Consider the following 22,840-nt stretch of genomic DNA (forward strand, 5'->3'; position numbering starts at 1 on the left):
ATCAGGCTTTTGATTTGGTGGGCAGCAGCCAGGTGTTTATGAGTTTGGGTAGGATTAAAGTCCTGTAAATTAGGAAGAGAATGAATTTTTAAATTAATAATGGGCAGTTATTAGTGTACACTGAGTGTAAGATGTAAAAATAATTTTTTAGTGATGGATTGTTGATGTAAAAAATAGTAAAGGAAGAAGAAAGTGTGGGGGTTTAAACTGTACAGCTTGATCCTGGAATTCCCTCTTTATCTGCTGTACATTTTAGAAACATTGCCTTTATTTATGAACTTGCACATTAAGCCCTCTGACCTCGGTGCTACAGATTAGCCACCACTTGAGACAGTGGAAAAACACAGAAGCAAAAGAAAACAGTGAAATCTGCTGTTTCCACTTTCCACAGTGTGAGTTCTGATGCATGTGGGATGTCTGTCATTGTATAATACTTCTTGTGTTAGTGTAAGGATAGTCATCTTGATATGAACAAGAGCATGTCTGTGCTGCATCAGACAGCATAGTGTAGCCTAGTTAGATATGAAAATAGCAATAGCACTATGACTGTGGCAGCAGGGAACTCTGTGTAAAAGGATTTATCCTCCTCAGTAGAGAATGTCAGCCCACACCTCTGTGTTCCCAGTGGTACATTTCTTCTGGTACCCTAGTTAGCCAGGGTATTGTGTAGGCATTACATAGCCATATCTTTATCTTGAATTGGCAATGACTAAAGTCACTGAGTCCCAGTCATACAGGCAAATTAAAAGGCATTTCACTCCAGTGGTAAATTTACTGGTTGATTCCTACAGTGTCCCTAATCCTGAGAGTCAGTGTAGTTCCCACGAATTTAGTCCACATAATATGCGGCATTAACTTTTCTTACATTTCATGTGAACAGACTGCTGTTAGTCTCAAATGCTATGTGTAGTACTGGCAGTTCAGACTGAGAAGCTCTTTGCTCTTTTGGTAATGACATGGGATTGACTGCTCCCTCAGCAAGTTTGCCAACACCAAGCTGAGTGGTGTGGTCAACGTGCTGGAGGGAAGGGATGCCATCCAGAGGGACCTTGGCAGGCTTGAGAGGTGGGCCCATGCAAACCTCATGAAGTTCAACAAGGCAAAGTGCAAGGTCCTGTACCTGGGTCTGGGCAACCCCCAGTATCAATACAGGCTGGGCAGAGAATGGATGGAGAGAAGGTCTTGGGGGTGCTGGTGGATGAGAAGCTCAACATGGCCTGACAATGTGCACTTGCATCCCAGAAAGCCAGCCGTATCCTGTGCTGCATCAAAAGAAGTGTGGCTAGCAGGTCAAGGGAGGTGACTCTCCCCCTGTATTCTACCCTTGTGAGACCCCACCTGGAGCACTGCATTCAGTTCTGGGGCCCCCAACATAAAAAAGGACATGAACAGAGCTCTTGAAGCAAGTATAGAGGAGGGCCACGAAGATGATCAGGGGGCTGGAGCACCTCTCCTATGAAGACAGGCTGAGAGAGTTGGGGCTGTTCAGCCTGGAGAAGAGAAGGCTCCAGGGAGACCTTATAGCACCTTCCAGTACCTAAAGGGGCCTACAGGAAAGCTGGAGAGGGACTTTTTACAAGGGCTTGTAGCGATAGGTGGCTTTAAACTGAAAGAGGGTAGATTTAGATTAGACCTAAGGAAGAAATTCTTTACTGTGAGGGTGGTGAGGAACTGGAACAGTTGCCTCATCTGTTGCTCAACAGATGCTCCATCCCTGGCAATGTTGAAGGCCAGGTTGGATGGCACTTTGAGCACCCTGGTCTAGTGGAAGGTGACCCTGCCCACGGCAGGGGAGTTGGAACCAGACAATCTTTAAGGACCCTTCCAACCCAAACCATTCTGTGATTCTGTGATTAATGAATTTAGGTGTTGTCGGCTCATTCTCCATACGGATTTTGACTACGTGAACTACTCATCTTGGTAATATGCTCCCCTGAAAAGCTAGCTTTCTGTGCAGTCCTCCTGATCTGTCTTGACCCTTCCTATGTGCAGCTTTGTACAGAGCATGAACAGCACCTTTGCTCCTGCTAGGCTAGGGGGGGAAAACAGCACCCTGAACAAATAACATATCGAGGTCAGATGGTACTAAGAAAATGAAGCCAGTTTGTTTTCCAAAAGATAGTTGCCTAGATTTAAGGACCTAAACAGTAAAATGTATATAACTGCATGTCCTGGGTGTTCTTTCCTCAGCATCATTAAGTATCTGTAGCTCTCGTTGCCTTCACTGACCATTGATTCTGATATTGCTCCCGTTTTATGAGTTTTGAATTCCAAACTAAGATACTTTCTTCAAAATTTTGTCTGAGTTGATCTGATTTTACTGCATCCTCCCTGCTCTGCTTGCACCTTCTTTGTAGAAGGTATTTCTGCAAAACAGATGAACTTTCTATGCTGAAAATTGAGATTCTTTTTTCTCTGGTGCACTATTGAGATTTCCTTTTGCTCCCTGTTTTCTGTCCCTGCAACAATTACAATGGAAGATACAGGCATTGTACTTTCCATTTTTACAAGCTTGCAGCAATGCCATTGCTTAGGGGCATGTTGAGAAAAGCTTAGCACATCCTTGTTCAGTGCTTGGAATTCTGCATTCCTACAGTGGAGAGACATTCACTCCAAGTGTAAGCTTGGGTCTGGAGTTTAAATATAGCACAAATATTCAGAAGGATTTTTCCCTTCTCATGCCCTCCTACCCTCAAGCAAATCTTTTGTATGGTGTTGCTTTCCAGATGTTCTTGTGAAAGCAGAGGGGAATCACTGAGATTTACACAATGGGATAAGTAGTGGGGTTTTTCCATTAGCTCTGCCAGGCAACCTGAAGTGCGAGATCCCAACAAGTTAGATTGGCTTCAAAACTGGGATGAAGGAGAGGGGACACGAGTAACAGAAATTCTTGATGTTGGTGCCTTGTTCTGTAAGTTTTTCTAGTTATTGCTGTCCTCCATGCAAACAATAACCACTGATGTAAAGGTGAAGTCTTTAAGGAATGAGAGATCTGTAGATTCTGCATAGGTCATTTCACATTCCAGGTTTGCATGTGCAGCTAAATAAAAATGTGAAGATTCAGTTATGCCAGTCCTGAGCCTCTAAGGCATGAATCCAAACCTAGCAGTTCAGTGGCAGGCTGCAGGCGTCACAAGTTGTTCTGCTGTCTCTGAGTCTTTGAAGGAAGGAGTGGAATACTAACGATAGAAACAGGACAAATCACTTCAAAGTGTTATTGGGTTCCCTTTCTGGCAATTTCACTCTTTGAAAAGCTGGACTCTTTCCTTTTGGAATACATGACATACCCCGATTGTCAGCCAAAGTCTTCTAAAATGAACTCCTGCTCTCTGGTTTGTTCCTCCCTGCAGTTTGCAGAGGTTAAGGGAGAGCCTGCTGATCTGCACCATCCTGGCTCCTTCCTTTTGCTGTCTCATGAGCTTGTACAGAGACTGAATTGTTTTGCTAGTCTGGAATTTTTCTCTGACTGTACCTACTTGCTAAGTTCATTGAAGAAATGGTGGTATTCCACAACATTAGAATCTGAGTTTATATACAGCACTGCAACACACTCATGGTTTTTGTTGCCTTCTATAGTGCAGAAAGGTGTGCTAAGCACCTCCCAAAACAGATAAGGCCATGTCAGATTTTGCAGTCTGATTTTAATGATTATTAAAGTAGGTGAAGTGTAAAATATGTACTCAGAGCAGAGAGGAAGGGCCCTGACAATGGTGCAATTTTTTAGCTTATGAAGAAATTACAAATACATGTCTTTTACTCTCTTTTTGTAAGGATACTGTGTTAAAAATGGTCGTTCTGGAGACTTAGGCAAGGTGGGCACCAAGGTGGGCGTCTACGTGAAGAAAAATGAAAAGGGTAAAGCACAAATTTAGAGAAATAAGTTTTTGGATGTTGCACATGGAATTAATAATAGACCCATGTCAATAATAAGGTATGTAATTTATGTTTGACTTATAAGAGCTTCAGCATAGAATTTTCATAGTTTCTAAAGAGCTTTCAAGATTTCCCTTGATTTCCACAAGACTTTGCTGTTTACAGCACCGTGTTGGAAGTGTGGAGGAGCTTTTTTTGTGGCACTTCAGGTTTCCAGAACACCTTTCCTGAAAATGAGGAGTTCTGCAATGAATTTAGTATTGGTTTTCCTTCTGTCATTTCCGAGGTTTAAGTATTTTCCAAGTGAAGTGGTAACTTAAGTCAGATGAATGCTTCTTTCGTTGGTTCTGACCCTGAAAGGTGTTGTGCACCATTCTTTTCCACTGACTCCAAATGGGAGCAGAGTGCACAGGATCTTGGCAATTCTGCCCTTTAAATTGCAAATGAATGTAGTGCTTTTGATGTTGAACACTGAGGGATACCCTTCTTTTTATAGAGTTACTAATGACTTGATTCATTAAAAGTATTACTGTGTTGCTGTGAATGCAGGTTAAATCTTCCTTTCAAACATACTGCTGAACTTCCCAAAAGCACAGTACCTGATGTCAAACACCTGCTTATTGTACACCCAACTCATGTGTCATGATCTGATGGTCTATGACCTAATGATTGGATGGTTTCAAAAAGGCTCTCCACCCTTCTATAAATTGTATTTGGCAAAACAGCTCTAACGCCACAGTATACATACATGACATACTGTAAAACAGCAATTCAGATTTATGAAGTTTCATAGAGTGGAATTGTTAGATATTGATAGATTTGGAAGATGATGGTGAAGCTCATCTTCCTTCTCTTCTGGTAGGTTTCTGATAAATTTGAAGCTTTACTCCCCTCTAGCTGTTGTTCTATCTCTGTTTCCTTATTGTTGAGGGAGCCAGCAGGACTTGGTAGTTTTCTTCTCACTTGCATGCTAGGTCCATCCCCCTGTAGCAGTGTATTGCCACCTACTGTGGCTGCTCTTACTTTCGTCACACTGACTACCAACTGGTTTGGTTTTGACCAAGTGGTCTGTCAACGTAGCAGCAGCTATGCTACTTGGTGTTCTAATAATTCTGTACTGTAGCTCCTTAACAAAACTTAACTAAGCCACAGAGCATTCAGTTTACAGAGTATTCAGTTTACCACAGACTTTGGAATATGGAAATGCACAGCTATATGCTTGGTTAAGTATCTGTGAAGGTATTTTTGCAGCCAGGAGAAACCAAGAGAAATCCCGGGTTCTGTAGAAATGAGTGTATTAGGTCCACGCACACAGCATGCAAAGCCTCTCACGTGTTCCTGATGAGCTAAATTCCCACGCACCTTGAGTGGTTTTTGTCAGAGCAATGCCAGCATTGATCTGCAACAATAAAAACTGATCATGCAAACACCGTTGAGCAGAAAATAACTGTGGTAGTACAGGTAATCTCACGTAGTTGGCATTTAGGTCGTTGCTGCTCTGCTGAACATTTACAAGTGATTTTTACCGTCTCATGTTGTTTTAAGTGGAAGGCAGAACTTTCATTTGAGCTCAGCCACTGGATCAGTTCATACAGTTGGTCTGATTTATTTTCTGCTAGCGTAGCTGCTTACTTTTGTTTCTGTCAAAAATAAAATGTGCTTAAAGTCTCTTAAGGCTAAGATTGCTCTATCAAAAAATAATATGTGGCTATAAGTTTACAACATAGAAGTAGGCTACACCTTGGTAATACTATGAAAGTTGCAGAGCAGTAAGCAAGCACATCAGAGTGGATCAAAATTTATCAAATGGTTTCTAGATTCCTCTGCTGCTAAAAATTGTCCACAGATCTGATGAAGACTCCACAGATAATGTGTGAGTCTCTCTGTCACATAGTCATTAGGTGGAATACAATTCATATTGCTACCATCCCCTGGTGCAGTAGTTGCCTGGTAAGTTTAAAAAAATATCGAACAAATTTCTCTGGATTTGCACGCTTGGTGGAACATTCAGGACATGATATGCAAGCACCTCTAACTTTTCTCTCTCCAGCTCACATATTTTGTCCCTCTGGATTAATGGCAGTGCAGCATGAGAAGATCTGCACTCTGTCTCTCCTGTGCTGACATCTCACTGGGGTTTATGAAGGCTACCCCTGCTCTGTACTTGCTTAAAACCTACCAAAATGACCTTGCTGTTGCACAGCATCACAGCTGCACAGTTCTGACTTTGTCCCAGAGGTCAGGGTGGTTAAGTATGGCTGATAAACATTTTAAGTTTGAAAGCATCTTCCTCATTGCTGGTAGGGTGGATGATTAAGTTTGTGAGAACGATTTTTCAGCCTCACAGAGAGGTATGCTTGAGAAAACAGGCACCTGGGGAAGCTTGTGCACCCAGATCGCTGCCCGGGGGAGGAGGGAAGGGAGTCCATGTGACTCTGCTGCTGCGGGCCATGTGGGAATTTGCCGAACAGGTGAAAATACCTGCTGTTCTAGGGACTGGAAAAGCGGGCCCCGGGGACTGCACGGTTTCAGGCATGTGCCTCGGTTGGCCATGCTAGCTCTGACCTTGTGAGCCCAGAGGAAAGGTAGCTGGGACGTGCCAGGATCCCGCTCCCCAGGAGATCAGGAGCAAAAACGAGCCCAGCTCCTTGCATGGCTAGTGGGTGAGTCATGCCTTGGAATAGCTGGCATTTTTAACACACTTGCAGCCCAGAGTTTCTAAAAGCTGAGGCTGAGGCGTGTAGTCCCAGGCAGAGTTTTGCAGGGCTTCAGTGCCTCTCGGCAGTGTGTAACCCTGGTACATCGTCCTATAGGCTGAACTGTTACATTAGAACAAACAACGTGCTTATGGTGGTCTGCAAAATGACCCTGTAAGAAGGGCTTTCTTTGTTTGAGATCTTAAGGAGGCCATGACTTGAGGGAACATTTGCTTTGTGCACTCATGAAAACTGAGTGAGGCCACAGTTCTGCTGCTATTTCCACCCCTCTCAGGCCTGCTGGCGTGACTCCCGCTGCTGCTGCTCAGCCCCTGCTGCCGCAGCCACCCCACCAAGGGGGAAAGCCATGGCTTGCTCCCCCCTCATCCTCCCCATTTGTATCTCTTGGTCTAATAAAAAAGAAGCAAAACAATCACCTCCTCTTCCTCCTACAGATCATGCCTCTGGATGGAAGCTGCCATAGAAATTTAAGCAACTGATGATTGCTTGCAACTTACGCAGCGTTTGGCACTGCAGCCTGTTCCCTTCTGCTTTTTTTTTTCCCCTCTCCCTGTCATTTACACAGGCCAATTACCAGTGTGCTTATTCTGTAGATCGGTTGCTGTTCCTATCAACCAGAGAATTGATTGGGCTAAAACCTAATTCCTCCCTGGTTTTCCTGCCTCTGAGGTCTCTTTAGTATGGGGACCATGGATGCATGTGCCAGCGGCAGCTGGGGTGAGCCCTCCCTCTCCTTTCTGCGGGAGGTCAGGGTGGGCTCTGTTTGTGGGACACGGCCTGGGGAGGATGGTGATGGGCCATGCAAGTATGTGAGGGGAGGGATTGATTTTTGTCACCAGGGAAAGCATATGGGTAACTACATTCAGAGTGGGCCAGATCACATGATTTTATATCCATAATGAAAGATCTCTTGTGTTGACCTCTACTGCTAATTAACATAGGAAAGTAAACCGAGGTGGCCCAACTGTTTTAGTACTTCACTGGCAATTGATGCTGCTGGTCAGAGAAAAATGCAAATGAAACCTTTATCAGTTTTAATTTATGTTTACCTGCAGCAGGTAAGTGTTTGCTGAACTGCCCAGAGCTTGTGAGAACAAGAATGGGATATGGAAAACATTCTTCTCATAGCACAACTGCTTCAAATGGTTGTGGTAGAAGAAAAGAGCTGCACTGCCTTTTGCAGAGGGCCTGGCATTTATCAGCAGGGTTTTTTTTCACCTTTTCCCAGCACTATGTACCTTGGTTTAATATTCCCTCACATACACACCCCCTTACTCCAGCTGCTTTTGTTTCTTTTGGAGAGAAGCAAAGAATCTCGCCACCTCTTCCACTTCTGTTTTGAAGTTGTTCCCTCTCCCTCCACTCACCACCTTCCAGCTCATGGTTTGTAAAGGAGTTTGTGTGTGTAGTTACTGTGGAACACTTTTTTGATGAGACGTTCTTGTTCTGTGTATTCAAACCGTGCAGAAGTAATTACTTAAATATACCTTGGTGACATTGTCTACAAATCATGTTTTACACCTAGAGATTTCCTTTTGATCTCTCAGAGACCTCAGCTCTTGGATAAGAACCAAATTTCTGTGTTCTTTTTCACAGATGTTTTACTTGGTCCTTTGTAGACTCCCCGTTAGGAAAGAAAGTTGTAGAGTTGAGATAGGATGCTATTTGATACCTGGAGTTTGGTCTTCTTTTGGAATTGTGTTGCTTCGCATATTTAAACCCAGCTGCAGTGCTTGAAAGGCTGTCCTATGGCAGCTTCAGCACACATTACTAAAAATCACAAGTTCATGTTCTTTTACGGTGCTTCTTATTTTTCTTAGTCAGTAGGGCTTGGTGAGTGAACTTTGATTTTCAAAGTGCTAAGCACTTTGCAGAGTCTACATAAATCTCAGTTTAAAAAAAAAAAATTGTTATTACTGGCTGTGCTGGGCAGGGGGAAAAAAGAACCCTAATTTAAAGACTATACTGTTTTTCCTGGATCAGCAGCCAAAACACCTTCTTAGTTTATACACAGGGTAGATTGGATGTAAAAGATGTCAAGGAAGTGACGTGTATGGATTCCCACACCACCTCTCCCAGGAATGCTTTTTGGGTATTACTGAATTGTAAGCAAACAGTTAACTGTTTCAGATGAGATGGTGGTAAGAATGCCACCCATTTAAAATCATTGCTTCATCTGCCTCTCAGATTTTAGTTCCATTCTGCTTGCATTTCTGCCAGTACAACTGATCTTTCTCCTTTAATGACTCCTCCACATTCTCTCCTAGAAAAGTTCTGATTTGGGTGAGAAGAGAAATCACGAACTCTTGGCTGATAACATATGGGGGAATTTAATTGATGCACTGTTCTCCTTCCTTCGCCCTTGATGCTAGGGAAGTTTACGTGTGGTGAACTGTTAAAGTAACCTGCTCTGCTTTTACATAGTTTGTTTGCATTTGTTGTCACTATTGGACAACAAAACCTTCTATATTGTTAATAGTATTTATTTGGTTTTGGCAGGGTGCTCAGTTTGAATTGCCGCTTCAATTCAAGACAAAGGTGTTTTCAGTTTCCTGTTTTGACTTTTCCCATCTTTTTGTCTAAATCTGCAGGGGATCAGATCAATGTACTTCAATTTCATGTTTTGTACAGATTATCCTTGAACAGACACCTACTTTTCCAGTCGGGAGAAATCTGTATGACTCAGTGTTTGCTTGATGAGCCATGTAAATTTTTTTTTCATGCTGAGAGAAAAGACTTTTTGAAATATGATGATTTTATTCTCTGTTGATAAATTTACAGTATTATCTTTCTCACCTTAAAAATATTAATACTTGGCCAACTTGTAACTCACTTTTTTATAGCACTTCTGTTCTAAACTATTTTCATTTACTTTCATTTCCATTACTTCAGCTTTATAGCCTTTATTTCGCGGCTTTTGCTGTGAAAGTGGACTACATGTCTTGTGAATGTCTTGAGTAATCACTTCCTCTGGAAATCACTGGGTTGTAGTCTTTGGAGTTTTTTGGCACTGATGAGGTAATTACTGGCTAAATGACAGATGCCAGCCTTTGGCAGGGGGCTGCTGTTTGCCAGTGATATGGTTCTCCTAAGTCCAGGGGAAGAGGGAAATTTTGCTGCCTAAACTGCTGGTGTTTTCGGGCAACTGATTTTCAGTGGAAGTGGTGAGGTAGCTGAGTCCGTGTGATAAGCAGCTCTCTGACAGTTACCCAGTAGGTGATCTTGCCTGGGTGAATAGACCAAGAAATGGATCTGAGTCCAGGCCGCATCACTTGAGATGCCTCTGGTGGTGTGAGTGCCATTGTGTTCAGAAGTGAAGGTCATCTTGCTCTGGTAATTCCCCGTTATCGTTTAAAGCTGTGGTGTACCACACACATGTATATGGATGTGTGGATCCAGATACATATCAGAAGAAACGATGGCCAGAAGTTTTTGATTGCTGTTGTTCTCTGGTTTCTGGATTCTTGGAAAATCCCCAATTCTCTCCTTAACGCCTGAGAAATAAGGACACGTCCCTTTTTCTCTTTCCATCCCCCAGCTTTTATGGATGGATGATTGTAATTACACATTGACTTACTGATAGCGAAATTCACCGCAAATGAGTACAGTTGAAGGCAAGTCACTCAGCTTTTCTTTCTGAGGAAATGTAGGCAGTGCTTTGAAGTTGGAGTTTGGAATGGGAGTCGGTATTTATTAACAGGAGTGCAGGTTGTTCTCCCTGTGAAAGTGCTCCCCTCCCCGTGAAGCCCTAGGCATGGTGAGGGCTGTAAGATGCTAGATCAGCTGTGACAGAGTGCTGCTAATCACATACTGCCCCAGGTAAGCGTGTATAGATTGCCGTTGTAAATCGCTCTCAGAAATCCTTTTAACTGGATGATGTGCCTTAATTTTGTTTTATGACATTTGTTCTGGCAGGTCAGTAACTGTTGATGGATTTGATGACATTTCTGCTGTTGCAGGTGTCCTAACAGGAATAAAGCTGTTCACTTAGTTGTCCTGAAAAGCCACGGGCATTTGGCAGAAAGCCCAAAGTGTTGTGGTTTGTTTTTTTTTTTTCCCAATAGGGTTTTAACTGAATAGCTTCCCTTTGTGCCAGTCACTCTTTCTCAAATATGGAGGCAAGGAGCATCCCAATGGAGAGTAGCCAGCGTGGGTGTTAAGTCAGGGCAGCAAATGAATGTTTTAAATTTAGTGAACAAATTGAGTGGATTTAATTGCCTTTACACTAAAACAAAATTTCGAGGTTTGTGAAAAAGAGGGAACTTCAGAATATTTGTTTGATTTTTTTTTTTTTTTTTTTTTTTTGGGGGGGGGGTATCATTTCCACTTCCTGTAAATGGTAGTCAAAACTTACATCCCTTATGGAGCACTTACCATACACAGTATCACATCGTAATCTCCACTTACATTGCAAGATGTATAAGTATGTGTCCAGAATAACCTGACAGATCTTCCGTTCCCCTGAGGGTTTTAGATTTGGGAGGAAGGATTTTGATGATGGTTTTGTCCTGTCAGCAAGTTTTTCCATTTTAACATGCAAGTCATCAACCCTTACAGATTGACCGTTAAAGTTCTTTTACTTGTACAGTAGTGCAAAACTTGCATTACAATCTTCAGAATGTGCATTTCTTTCATGAGTTCTCTTTATGCTGTGGTACAGAAAGAGTCCTGGAAGTCTTTTACAGCACTAAAATTATCTACTGCTCTGGGGGAAAAAAACTTGCATGAGTGTTTTTAGAGAAAACTGCATTTTCAATGTGATGGGGTACTTCAACCACAATGCTCTGAGATTTGAAGAGCATGGTAAACAGGATGATTATATGCAACAGCTATAACTGATATAAACAGCTCTGTTGCATTGTTTTGTTTTCCCACCATCCTCTTTAAGAAATGGAAGAACATTACTGTGCTCTGTAACAGTACTGGAGGTCACCAGGTATCTTAAACAAAAAAACCCAAGAAAACACCATCAGGATTAAAGCCTAGGCACTTTACTGCAGGCAGTTAATCATGCTGGATGTGGAGGGAATATACGGAAACAAGACATTTCTCTGAGTGAGAACATAAGCCATGCTTTTGATTGGAATAATCATGTGGTGAGCTTTTATATATGTTACATGGTGTACCAGACTAAATCAGTGGTACCAAGTGCCTTTCTGCCAGGAGAGTTCATCCAGCCAGTGGCTTGCTTTCCTCTGCCCTCTTCTCACATTGGCTCAGAACTGTGCAGGGATGCAGCTATGGCTCTGTGGACTCCTGCAGTCTTGTCTCTAGGCTTTTTCCACCAGGAGCCCTGGAACGGCACTGTATCTGCCACGGTGCACAGCAGGGATGCTTGCATGAATTAGATGATGTGTGATAGGGATGGCCACAGGCAGGTCAGGCAACAAGCATCTCTCTAGTCATACCGTAAAACCGGGCAGAAGCCACAGTGGCTCACCTGGCTCATCACAAGAAGTGGTTTCAGCTCTTTGCCATAGCTGTTGTCCCTGCTCTCTTTATTTTCCTGGTTGAGACAGACTGGTTTTCCCAGAAGAACTTTTGATATTTTTAACTTTTGTTGCTTGGATGAGCCCAGAGCTCAAGAGTGATGTTTAAAGCCCTGAATGGATCAATGCTGATCTTGGGGCATCTGATGAATTCTTATTTAGGTCAGGCCTCCTTGGGGCAACCTGTGGAGAGCAGTATGTTAGATCCTGTGGCAGCTCCCTGAATGGAATAAGCCAACCCTCATAACTGGCCTATTTTAAAGATATTTTTTTTTAAATAGACCTGAGAGCAGACAACCAATATTATTTTTTTTTCTAACAGGTAGCTGTCATGCCAGATCCATGCTTTCCTCTTACTTAGTGAGATAAAGAGTACCCGTTGGACACAGTTGATCCTTTTGCTTGCTTGCAGGCACTGTAAGGACATTGGAAGAACAAGGCGTGCTTTGAAATGCAGCCTTATCTCTAAATGTGGTTCTGCCTCTTTTCCAGCCGAGTACTGCAGAAACTGAGGAGGACCAGGGCAGATGAATGTAGCTAAAAGCATCTAACTGCAGCCTCTGTCATTGTACCTACTTGCTGCCCATTGTCCTGCTTCAGAGACTATGAATTTTCAAGACCTTAAGCCAGATTGCATAGACCCAAGCATCAGAGAGAAATACATTTGCTGTAAAAGGCAAGGGCACCCTCTTCCTGCCTGGAACAGCCTGAGCTGGTTATGAGCACAGAGCCGCTATTGTTCTGCCCTGGGAGATTGTGCTAAAAGCTTTGAAGCAGCGTTTGCATGTAGGTGTCAGTTTTCTAAGCAGTGTGGGGTTTGTTTTTTTTTTCTTTCTTTCCTTGTTAGGAAAAAAGAAAAGAAAAGAAAAAGAAAGAAAGAACCCTGCCACTCTCCCCTTGCAGCCTTTTCTTGGCAGTGGCTGTTTGACTTGGTAATTGTTGATTGTATGATGTGTTGTTTAGGCTTCCCAGTTTTTATTTGGTCTGATTATTTAACTTCTTTTCCTTACTGGATCAAAGTCAGCATACACTCAAGTGAGTTAGTGCAGGAACTTTGCTGTTACAGGTGATGGAGATTCATAATGTTACATTATGCAGTATGGTTTGTAGAGTATTAGAGGTGATATGTGATAAACTGTTGTGCATGTCCAGCACTTATATTTTAAAATTCCTTTTAAAAATCAAAATATTAATCAAATGACTGTGTTATACAATGTGGGCAGGAACTTAAGAACTGTAATACACAGTAGTGCTATTGTGTCTCAGCTGTGCTGCACAGCTCCTGGCCTGCTTGAACCTAGCTCATGTGAACAGGGTTCACCTACTAAGGTGTTACTCTGAAGGGTGTCATCTTGTTCTGTCTCTGCATAAATCTCCGTCAGGTGCTAGAGGGCACAGTGAAACTGTTTTTAATCTAGAGACTCAATTCAGATTGAATTGTGTTGGAAAGTTTCAGGGCTGGCACAGTTAACGTAGGATAACTAAAAATGTCCCTGCCTGCATGACTTTTCGCAGTCTGCTGAGCTCCACCTGACTTGTATGGGGAACAGCAGTCAGGGGAAGTTCTAAAACATTTAGGTCCAACAGTGTTTGAGAAGGGCTAGGGAAGAAATTCTCTTCTGCTCCACGGTGATAGCTTCCTGTTCCTTCTTATTGAAATGCAAGCTCCTGCCCGACTTGCAGAGGCATCTGTTTACAGATGCAGAACATGAAAGTCAGTCGGTGTAGTGGGTAGTATAGAAAAGAGCCTGATATGTCATGCTTTATTACTCTTACCCTTTCAGAAGGCAAATCTAGAGTGAGTTAGAGCAAACGTGGAAAGAGTGACCTTTCTTTCTTCAGAGAGCCTGTGAGGAGCATGGGGCGATTGAGCACTGGTATAGAGAAACTGCTGAGCAGGTAAGTGCAAGTCATAGGTCATTCGGGTTGGAGTGTATGTATCAAATACATGATATTGCTATAATCAAACATCAGCTTTAAAAATGTAAGAAGTGGGAAAAGTAATTCCCCTTTTATCTGTGTTTTTTGGAGATTTTTAGATAGTGTATGGGTTGAGCTTTTAATCTTTCACATGGATTCTGTTCTTTTTCTGAATTAAATATCAATGTATTGGACACATGATTCTAGATACTGGTGTTTTAGAAAAATCACCAGGATTTGTGTTTAGAAGGATGAGAGTTGGCAGAGGGGATCCCCATAGTGATTCCCTTAAGTGAGGGGGGAAGACTTGACTTCTTTCCTCTGTCACTCCCTTGAGTGGTGGATAAATATGAATTTACTCCCCTGTTTTTGTAGCTGTCCTGGTAGTTTTTCAAGCAGTGCAACATTGTGAGGAAGACTGTATCTGTTCCCATTTACCTGGGTGTGAGTGTATTGAGAAAAGTAAGGAGGAAGAAAGTGAAGATCACTGCCAGGAACGTTGTGGTGCCCTTGCAGAGGTTATACTGGCTTTCCTTAGAGCCCTTCTGACCTAGGCTGCCAGTAGACCCTTTATTTTAGGGCTCCTTCAGACAGCTGAAGAAGGCATCTGGAGGGCTGGGGCAGTGTTGGATGAGCTGGTGGTGGCCGAGCGGGTGGAGCCATTGTGAACCTAGAAGGATTCACATGGAAAGGTCCATGAGAGCCGCATATGGATGTCTCAGGCAGTCAAGGATGTGCACCTTCTCATGGCTTGCCTTTACTGCATCTTTCTGTTGCTGTATTAATGTCCTTGCTCAGAAGGTGCACTCTGTTAGTTGGCCTGGTACTGCCTCATCCTTCAGCCCCAGTTTTCCCAAAACCTTCAGCCCATGCTTATCAGTGCTGCACTTTGCTACCTTCCCCTTCCTCCTTCAGATGCCCACGCCATCTGGGAATGTGCGCGGAGCTGCTTTTGAGGGAGGTAAACATCCTGCCTGGTAGCTGCCTGCTTTGTAGGAATAGCCATTAGGTTGCCGGCAGTATCTGCCTTTTGCTTCTCAACTGGTGCAAATGAATGAGGCTTGTGCCTGCCCAAGATGTGGGGAAGAGAGGAGAGGTGAAGGGGTCTCTCCTGGTGGACCTGCACAGGGAACCCACTTACAAGGCACACATGCGAAGGGGCAGAAACCACAGTGTAGGTAGGAGGGAGTGCACAGCCCATGGAAAAACAGGCAGCACCAGGAGGAAAGGAGTAACGCAAAGTACAAAACTATTCAGAAATATGGTACAGAAGCTAGAAAGAAGGTGTAGTAAAACCAGGAAGGAAAAAAAATTGCAAGGAAAATTTAAGAGATACTATGTTTTAACATTAAGTTGTCAGGAGTTTAATAAATTCCAAGAACTTTCAGGGTGGGAAGAGAAAGGGTAATAGTGGTACATACCTTTAATCTCCCATAGTAGGAATAATACTCAGCTGAGAAAGTGAAATCTGTGAAACCTAATTTTATGCTTAATAAATACATTTCTCTGAGATGCTGATTAGGGGTGTTGAATTAACAGCATTGGAAATGAGGCCATTTGCTACCTTCAAATGTACAGGATTTTTTTGTTCTGGAATAAATAATTCAGTAACTTCTTATGGGCTTTAGTGAGTAAGTGCTAGCGTGGTAAAATTAAGTTCTTTATCATCTCTTTTGATCTCTGCTAACTTCTGTTGGGAGAAGTGTAACTTGTCCTTGAGCTGGAGCTGCTGCGTGCTGGTTGCAGCACTTAAGTACAGAGTGTTTATTTAACTGGGACTTTGCTGCCTTTGCTCCAGCTCGCTGAGTGGGAGAGGAAAATTCTTAGGGTACACTTTGCCAAAGGCAGATTGCAAAGGTTTCAGCTGGGGCAGAAGATATGGTGCTTTGTCTCTGCAATTTCATAAGAGCTGAAGGTGTTTAGGAGCTGAGGAAAATGCTGATTTATGTGTTTCAAAAGAATAGTGCAGAACCCAGCAGAAAAAAACTCAAACAACTGGGTGCAAAGCCAGTGTATGGGTATGTTGTTTTGCCCATTCAGAAAGCAGATGTCCTCAGAGAGATGTGATATGGGAAATGGCAGTGCCTGCCCTCGGCTGGGGAGGTGGAACTGGGCTTGACAGCTGTCCCCCAATGGCCTGATTAAAGCGACAAGAAATGGTAGTTGCTAGGTGGCAAGGGAGGCCAGTAGACTGATGAAGGCACCGAGAAAGAAAGTGTTTTCAGCAGATGTAATGCATTTGCTTTCCTTTTTGTCCCTGGAATTTAACTGAGAAAGCTTTGTCTGCTTTAAATGGTGAAAAAATACATCTACAGTTGCTAGAAATACTCTTTAAATTACACCTTCATTCTTACTTTAATCATATTTTTATTGTGTAGGTTTCAAAACAAGCCCTTAAACAACCTTAAGCATGTTTAAGCCATAATAAAGAAGATTTTCATAGTGTTTGTGTCTCTCTTTCTAGACTCTACCAGGGAACCTGGGGGGAGGTTCCCTAATGAGCTGTGGTGAGACCAGGTGACAAGATAGGAAGGAGGAGAACCAGGGTGCCAACAGCAGAGGTGTTTGGCAATACAATCCTAAAATGAAGAAATACTGCATTTTGATGTTTTTTTTCCAAACAGCATGGAGAAAAAAATTGGTTAATCTAGGTATGTCTGAGCTCTGAATTTTGTATTAGATATAGCAGAATTCTTTTTTAAGGGGTAGATTACAAGGAAATAAAGTCAGGTGACTCTCTAGAACATGTTACATTTTCCTTTTTTGATAGCAAAAAGGAAAGTGAGATTTCAGTGTTCCTGATGTGCCATTCACAAAAATTATTTTAAATATTTATGCATTTTAGTTTGCCATTCAGAGTACTGAATACTTTTAGGGGGAAGAAAAGTCCATCATAATCCAGGTTCAGAAATGTTCCCAGTCAATCTTCTTTATTTCTGCTTGTATAATATGGCATATTAGCTCATTTGCACCCTACCCGAGTGATCTTTACACATTATAGTGAGGTATTTTATGGTAACTGTACTTTTATTTTCTTTTGACAGATGAGTGAGGAATAAGATGTTTATTTCATTCATCATGTTAAATTTATCGTTAGAAAAACTCATGTGATACTGATAAAGATGAATATGAAATGTTTCTTCTTGAGCCTGATTCTATCCTTGGCGTGGTGGGACCCTATGAATGCTTGAAAGGGAAAGGAAGATAAACTCATAACTGCTTCTTTGGTGGCAGTTGTAAATACCACAAAGCTTGCTAGTTCTCACTTAAGGGCTTGCTGCCTGAAGAATTATAAAATGTGGCTCTCTGCCAATTTCCCTCCTCCTGCAATTGTAGAATAGGGATGACAAAGCTGTTCGACACGGGAATTTTGTTTCTCGTGTGTGGTAGCATTCTTGGTGAATTAATAGAAGTGCAAGCAGATACTGTGCTGCTTGTGGTTGCTGTACAATAGGAAAAGAAGATGCAATCCTCAGAATAATTAGGAATTTATTTATTTATTTATTTTTAATGATAGGGAAGGGGGGAAAATCCAGTTAAGAGTAGGGTCTTCATAGGAAAATATATATGCATTTTTGTGAAGAAGCATGTAAAGCTTCACAAATGTTGTAAATTTTCATGGCTGAATATGCAGTTGTATTTGTGTGCCAAAAATCATGATGCTGTACTTCAGAAGCAGCGCTTCAAACATGGCTGAAGTATAAATGAATGCTAGTAATTATTTTTCTGGGCTCCATAGGAGTGTCTCTTCAGACTGATGAACTTGCCTAAAATACAGTTTGAGAGAAACCAGGTCAGAGAGTCACGTAGTAAGGCAGGGAGGGTGTCTGGCACACGAGAATCGCAGACGAGAAGCTCCACATGGCAGCAGAGAGTATGTTCTTCCAGTCAAGGCCTTGCCAAGGAGCCACAGCCCAAACGACAGCCATGCGGAACAAAAGGGGAATGGCAGTTTTGCTGGTGTGCAAAGAGCATGGCTTGGAGAGCTGCAGGAGGCCAACTGCAAGTTTCATGCTATGAGTTGAGACTTAACAGGCCTATACCTTGCTTAGGCTTGAAAGTTTTGACGTATGAGAGATATGTATCTGTGTTTCCAACATATGAAAGGTACTACAGATTTCTGGATATTGTTCTTTGCGCCAAAAGGCAGGGGGAGTTTTATACATAAATCAGTCATATAACGCTGCATGTCACCACTATATATATTTAATTCCATGTACCAGCCTAAGAAAGAAAAGAAGAAATCCCTTTTTGTCATCAGGTGAGAGCGACTGGGTGAGGGTTTACCTACCAGCTGGGGCCATTCCACCACAAGTCAGAAGGTTCAGCAGAAAGAAATCAGTATAACATGTTTAAAAGGGTGAACTCATTTCAAGAAATCTTGCTTTTTACAAGCAGTGCCCACACCCAGCAACCCCATTTGGGTGCACTAAGGATGGGCAGCATCCATGGAGGAGGCAGCCTGGAGCAGAAGCTTGGGAATGATGGTGGCCATGAATCCAGCTGGGTATTTTTTTGCAAAGTTGCCATCATCACTTGCTCTCAAAGAGATAGCAATGAACTGCATGCAGAAATGTTCTTCATTTGCTTTGATAGAGTACGCTTGTCAAGTGCCAGTGTTTGAGATCTATTTCAGCACACAAAAAGGCTTCACCTTCAGATTTGGATGTCATCCTGCCAATGGGAGAGGAGCATTTTCCTCCTGACAGATTGCTTTTTCTTGGTTAAGCAGCAGGCAGACACTATCTTGTTCAGTTTACCTCTGAAGAAGTGACTAGACAGTTTAATCCTACTGAAAGTGCATTAACATTTCTACGGGTTTGTTGAGGTGGGATGTAATCTATGAGGAAAAGAACATTTTCGTTAATATTCTTGCTGTCCTTCTGAGGGGAAGATCATTTGGGAAGATTTGAATGAAGGTGAACCCCCAGGAAGGCTCTTTTTATAAAATGTGCTGTCCTCTGGGTAGGGAAACCCCAGGACTCTGGGCTAGCATAGGAGCTGGCAGGGCCTGTGCCTTTAGAGCTGGGGGATACAGACAAAGGGAAACCCCCCTGGCTCTGATCTGCAGTACAGCTGAAGTTAATTTTGGTCTCTTGTTTGCATATTGCTAAAGAAATTATTGTCACTACATTCTCTCTGTGTTCAGATTGCGTAAGGATGTTTTCAGCTCTCACCCTTCTCTGGTTTTAGGGGCAATTTCAGGGTGACTGTCTCACACAAAGATCTTCAGTTGTGATAGGTGTGGGGATATTCATGTGTCAGGTGTCCGAGCACAGCTCTCCTGGGCATTCGAGAGATGACATACCAACAAACTGCAGTCCCTGTTGGGAATTACTAATGCAACCTTCTCTGTGATTGAGATGGCTTTTAATGGGACACAGCAGTGTAGTTGCGGGGAGAGAGAGCAAGCTTGGAATGAGGGGATCTCCTAGGGGATTTTGAACAATATTTTGGTCTGATTTTGTATGCTTGTCTGGGTATATGCAAATGACAGCTTCAAAATAATTTCAGGGTGTGCTCCTTTCTACTGCCAAAACATCTGATGCTGCAGAGATTCCATGGTCATAAAGCTAAACCCTACATCAGTTTCAGACTATAAGAAGCTGAATTCACTAAGTCCTTCCAGAAGACAATGTTGGAGTCAAAGGGAAAATGATCATATGATAATCGTTTTCACTCTGTTCACTGTCTTCAGCTCTCAATCTATCTTTTGGATGTTTTCTGGTGGGAGGAGGTAGATGTGTGTTTGTGTTGATTCTTTTATTGTGAACAGTTTTGGTTCATTGGGATGGAGCTTTCATAAAAGTGGGCTTTTTTACAATAAATCTGAAATAGTTGAATGAAAATGACTAAAAGAATGTTCCTGTTGTTAACTTAGGCCTTCACATACAAGCACATTGTAGGATTCAGGCTGCAGCCTTTTTCCAGGTTCTGATACATGTGTATTATGCCATAAATTAGACTTTCTCAAAACAGTATATATTTTTCTGGAATGGTTCTGACCTTAGGCTTGACCCCCTTCTCAGAAGCATAATACCAATTGAATCTTTGCAAAGAAATACTTGCAAGACTGGTTAAGATGAGGAAATAGCGTGTATTTACTTTTTCTTATTTTTAGTAGTTTGCCTAAATTACTGTGGCTGAAACTTTCCTAAGGAAATCTGCTTAGTGTGGAACATGACCTAGCAAACTTTTAAAATTAACTAAAAATGGTGTTTAATAATGGAAAATGCCTGACAAACCCAACTGTAGGTGGCACTGCCTACTTCTGTGGCATGTAGCATGTTTTTCATGTGCTGTCTACTTTCAAATAAGTTATCCAAATAAATGTAGGAGCATTTGGAGTCTTAATGGCTTGTATACCTGCCAGTTGTCCCTTTGCTTGCAAGCATCATTGCATCCAAACTGAATCCAGACTGAAGTGCTAACACTTGACCCTATTCATCTACCTCCAGTCTCCTTCAGTGGTAGTGCCTACCTAGAGTTGCCACCTTCAAATTCTTGTTGATGGAGTATTGGAAAGACTAAAAAAATATTCCTGCTGATGATGATATCCAGTTGATTTTTCCAGTACTGATGGTTCAACAACAAGTGCTACAACGTTATTCCCTCTTCTTCTATTGGAATGTAGAAGTGTGTCTTATCCTAGTGAGGAGGCTATAGTTTACTGGAATTTGAGTATCCCTCCGTAGCAGAGCTGAAGTGTATGCCCTGTCTTAAGTGCATGTGAGTCCTGTGCTTGGTGCTAGAACATTCTTGTAAAGTCTTTGAGTCCTGCAAACATTGGGAGTAAATCTGAGCGCCTTCATTAGAAACAGACAGATTCAAATGGGGACAAAAAGATTATTGGCTGAAGAACTTTTGGGTTGCAGGGGGTTTACATATACAGGTAACCAGAGTTCAGGAGAAAGACAGTGAGGCTGAGGAAGAGTGATGGTTTCCTTATCAAAGCAACAGTTTCATGAACTGTAAGCACTAGTTGCAGAAAGAGTGGCCACCAGAGGTGAGTCGAATATTTTTTTGAAATGCACTTAACTGGTTGCTTTTTAAGTGTGACTACATCTTTTTTAAGTTAGTGGGCATAACTCAAAGTCATTGTATGTGTTTAAAAATTACCCAGCAATGCATTGATGTGCTGTGATTAGGTTTGATGGAGAGAAATAAATGCACAGCATCTTCCAATGCCTGTGGTGGGTTGAGGAACACTAGCATGCAAACCATTATGATCATAGATAAGCAGCCAAAGTAAAATCAAAAGGTTAGAGATTGTAACTGTAACAGGTGGTACTTAATGATTTTTTCCTTAATTGTAAAGAAAAAATTAGTTCCTGCCTTATGAAAAACAATGCTATTTATATTGCTGTTAAATGTAATGCTATTTCATTAATTTTTAAACTGTCTCCATACCAGCGTAACTCAGAACTACTGTACCTTTAAAATATGAATGTGAGATGCAAGAATTACAGCCTTCAAAGGTTGTTGACATTAATTATAGATTAAGGACTTCTTGAAGATGTTAGCAGATTTTTCTTCTGCTAGCTGTATTGTAGTTTGCTTTTTGGATTGGAAGGAGGACAGACAGGGTTATGCTTGTGTAATTTTCTTCCAACTGTGCATTCAGAAACAATGTCTAAAAAAATTCCAAAACATGGAAAGGGATTGGAATTGCATGCAGTCTTCTGGATTGCAGGCACAACAGGCTAATGCAGCTGTAGAGATGTGCTCAAGGAAGAGAGTGTATGTTATGAAAAAGTTATTTCTGAGTAATCATAAACAAAATCATGGCCCTTGGGATAATAAAACTATTACTCAGAGAACAGTTGTTTTGTTACCACTAAAATATTTAACCTTTTCCTGCAAATTCAAGGTCAGCAGCTCTTTCCAAGGTCCAGACAAGCGATTCTGTTACAGTAGCCACAGTGCTTGAGGGAAACAGATGGCTCAGACTGTATCCCAATGGCCACCTTTCACTAATGTACAAGCTGTAAGTAGCAAATACCAACTAACAAGACTTTTAAAAATAGTCTTCAGTTTTTGAAATTCTAAAATACAGAGGGGATCTGAAAGGTGAAAATAAATCTATACATCTTTCAATTCATGGATGTTAACACGGTTCTTTAAGTAAACAACTTTGCATTACAGATTGATTGAGAAGGTTTGACTTTGCTCTTCTGGGCATTAGGCACCTGGAGAAGGATAAACACTCAGCCATGTGAAATGTTGACCAGCAAGAGCAGAAAAGTTACCTGTCATTCCTTGCACTGAGCGGTGGGCTCCTGAATCCAGCCAGCAGGAAGGGCGAAGACAATTTTAGATGCTCATCTGTGGTTTTGTGGCCTCAAGGAATGCTGGCTGAGGGGAGTTGGCTTTGGACCTTGCTGATGAAAATGCTTCAGTTGCAGTCAGGAGCTCACCTCCCTGCTCCAGAGGTCATGGATGTATTTTATCACTAAACTTGAATTTGATATGAAGGGTACTTGTTGTTGGGATGGAGAAACCCAAAGCCCGGGTCTGTGTCTGGGTGGAATGTGTTTGTGAAGGGGTTTAGAGGTTGATATTCATTACCTCCTGACTCATATTGCCCATTAACATAAGATAGGTATAAATTGGAAAAGGTGAAAGAGTTTGGGTATGACTTAGCAGCTTTATAAAGAAAACAAGTGTAGAATGAGCTTATTATTTTATTACTGACACACTGAAGTGTTATCTTCTATGTAGCCCATCTTTTAAAGGAATTTTCTAATGCCCCCTGTTTATCAAAACTGCCTGAAATATCTTCCCCAAATTTTCTTTTTGGAATATATAAGAATGTGTTGCCATGCTTGATGTCAGTGCCTG

The 22,840-nt window shown here is 42.0% G+C and overlaps 1 protein-coding gene across 5 annotated transcripts in view; it reads left to right on the forward strand.

Annotated features, from left to right (window-relative positions):
* Positions 1-22,840, forward strand: part of FARP1 (FERM, ARH/RhoGEF and pleckstrin domain protein 1) — a 213,316-nt gene that overhangs the window by 97,972 nt on the left and 92,504 nt on the right. The window contains exon 1 of one of the 5 annotated variants that reach the window (XM_080375415.1): positions 7,123-13,978. The exons of the other annotated variants lie outside the window; for them this stretch is intronic. The gene's annotated coding sequence lies outside the window, so the exon portion shown is untranslated. Of the gene's footprint in view, positions 1-7,122; positions 13,979-22,840 lie in introns of those variants that run through there. 5 annotated transcript variants of the gene reach the window in all.

Source organism: Falco punctatus, assembly GCF_963210335.1.
Source record: "Falco punctatus genome assembly, chromosome: 2".
In the NCBI taxonomy this organism is placed as follows: Eukaryota; Metazoa; Chordata; class Aves; order Falconiformes; family Falconidae; genus Falco; species Falco punctatus.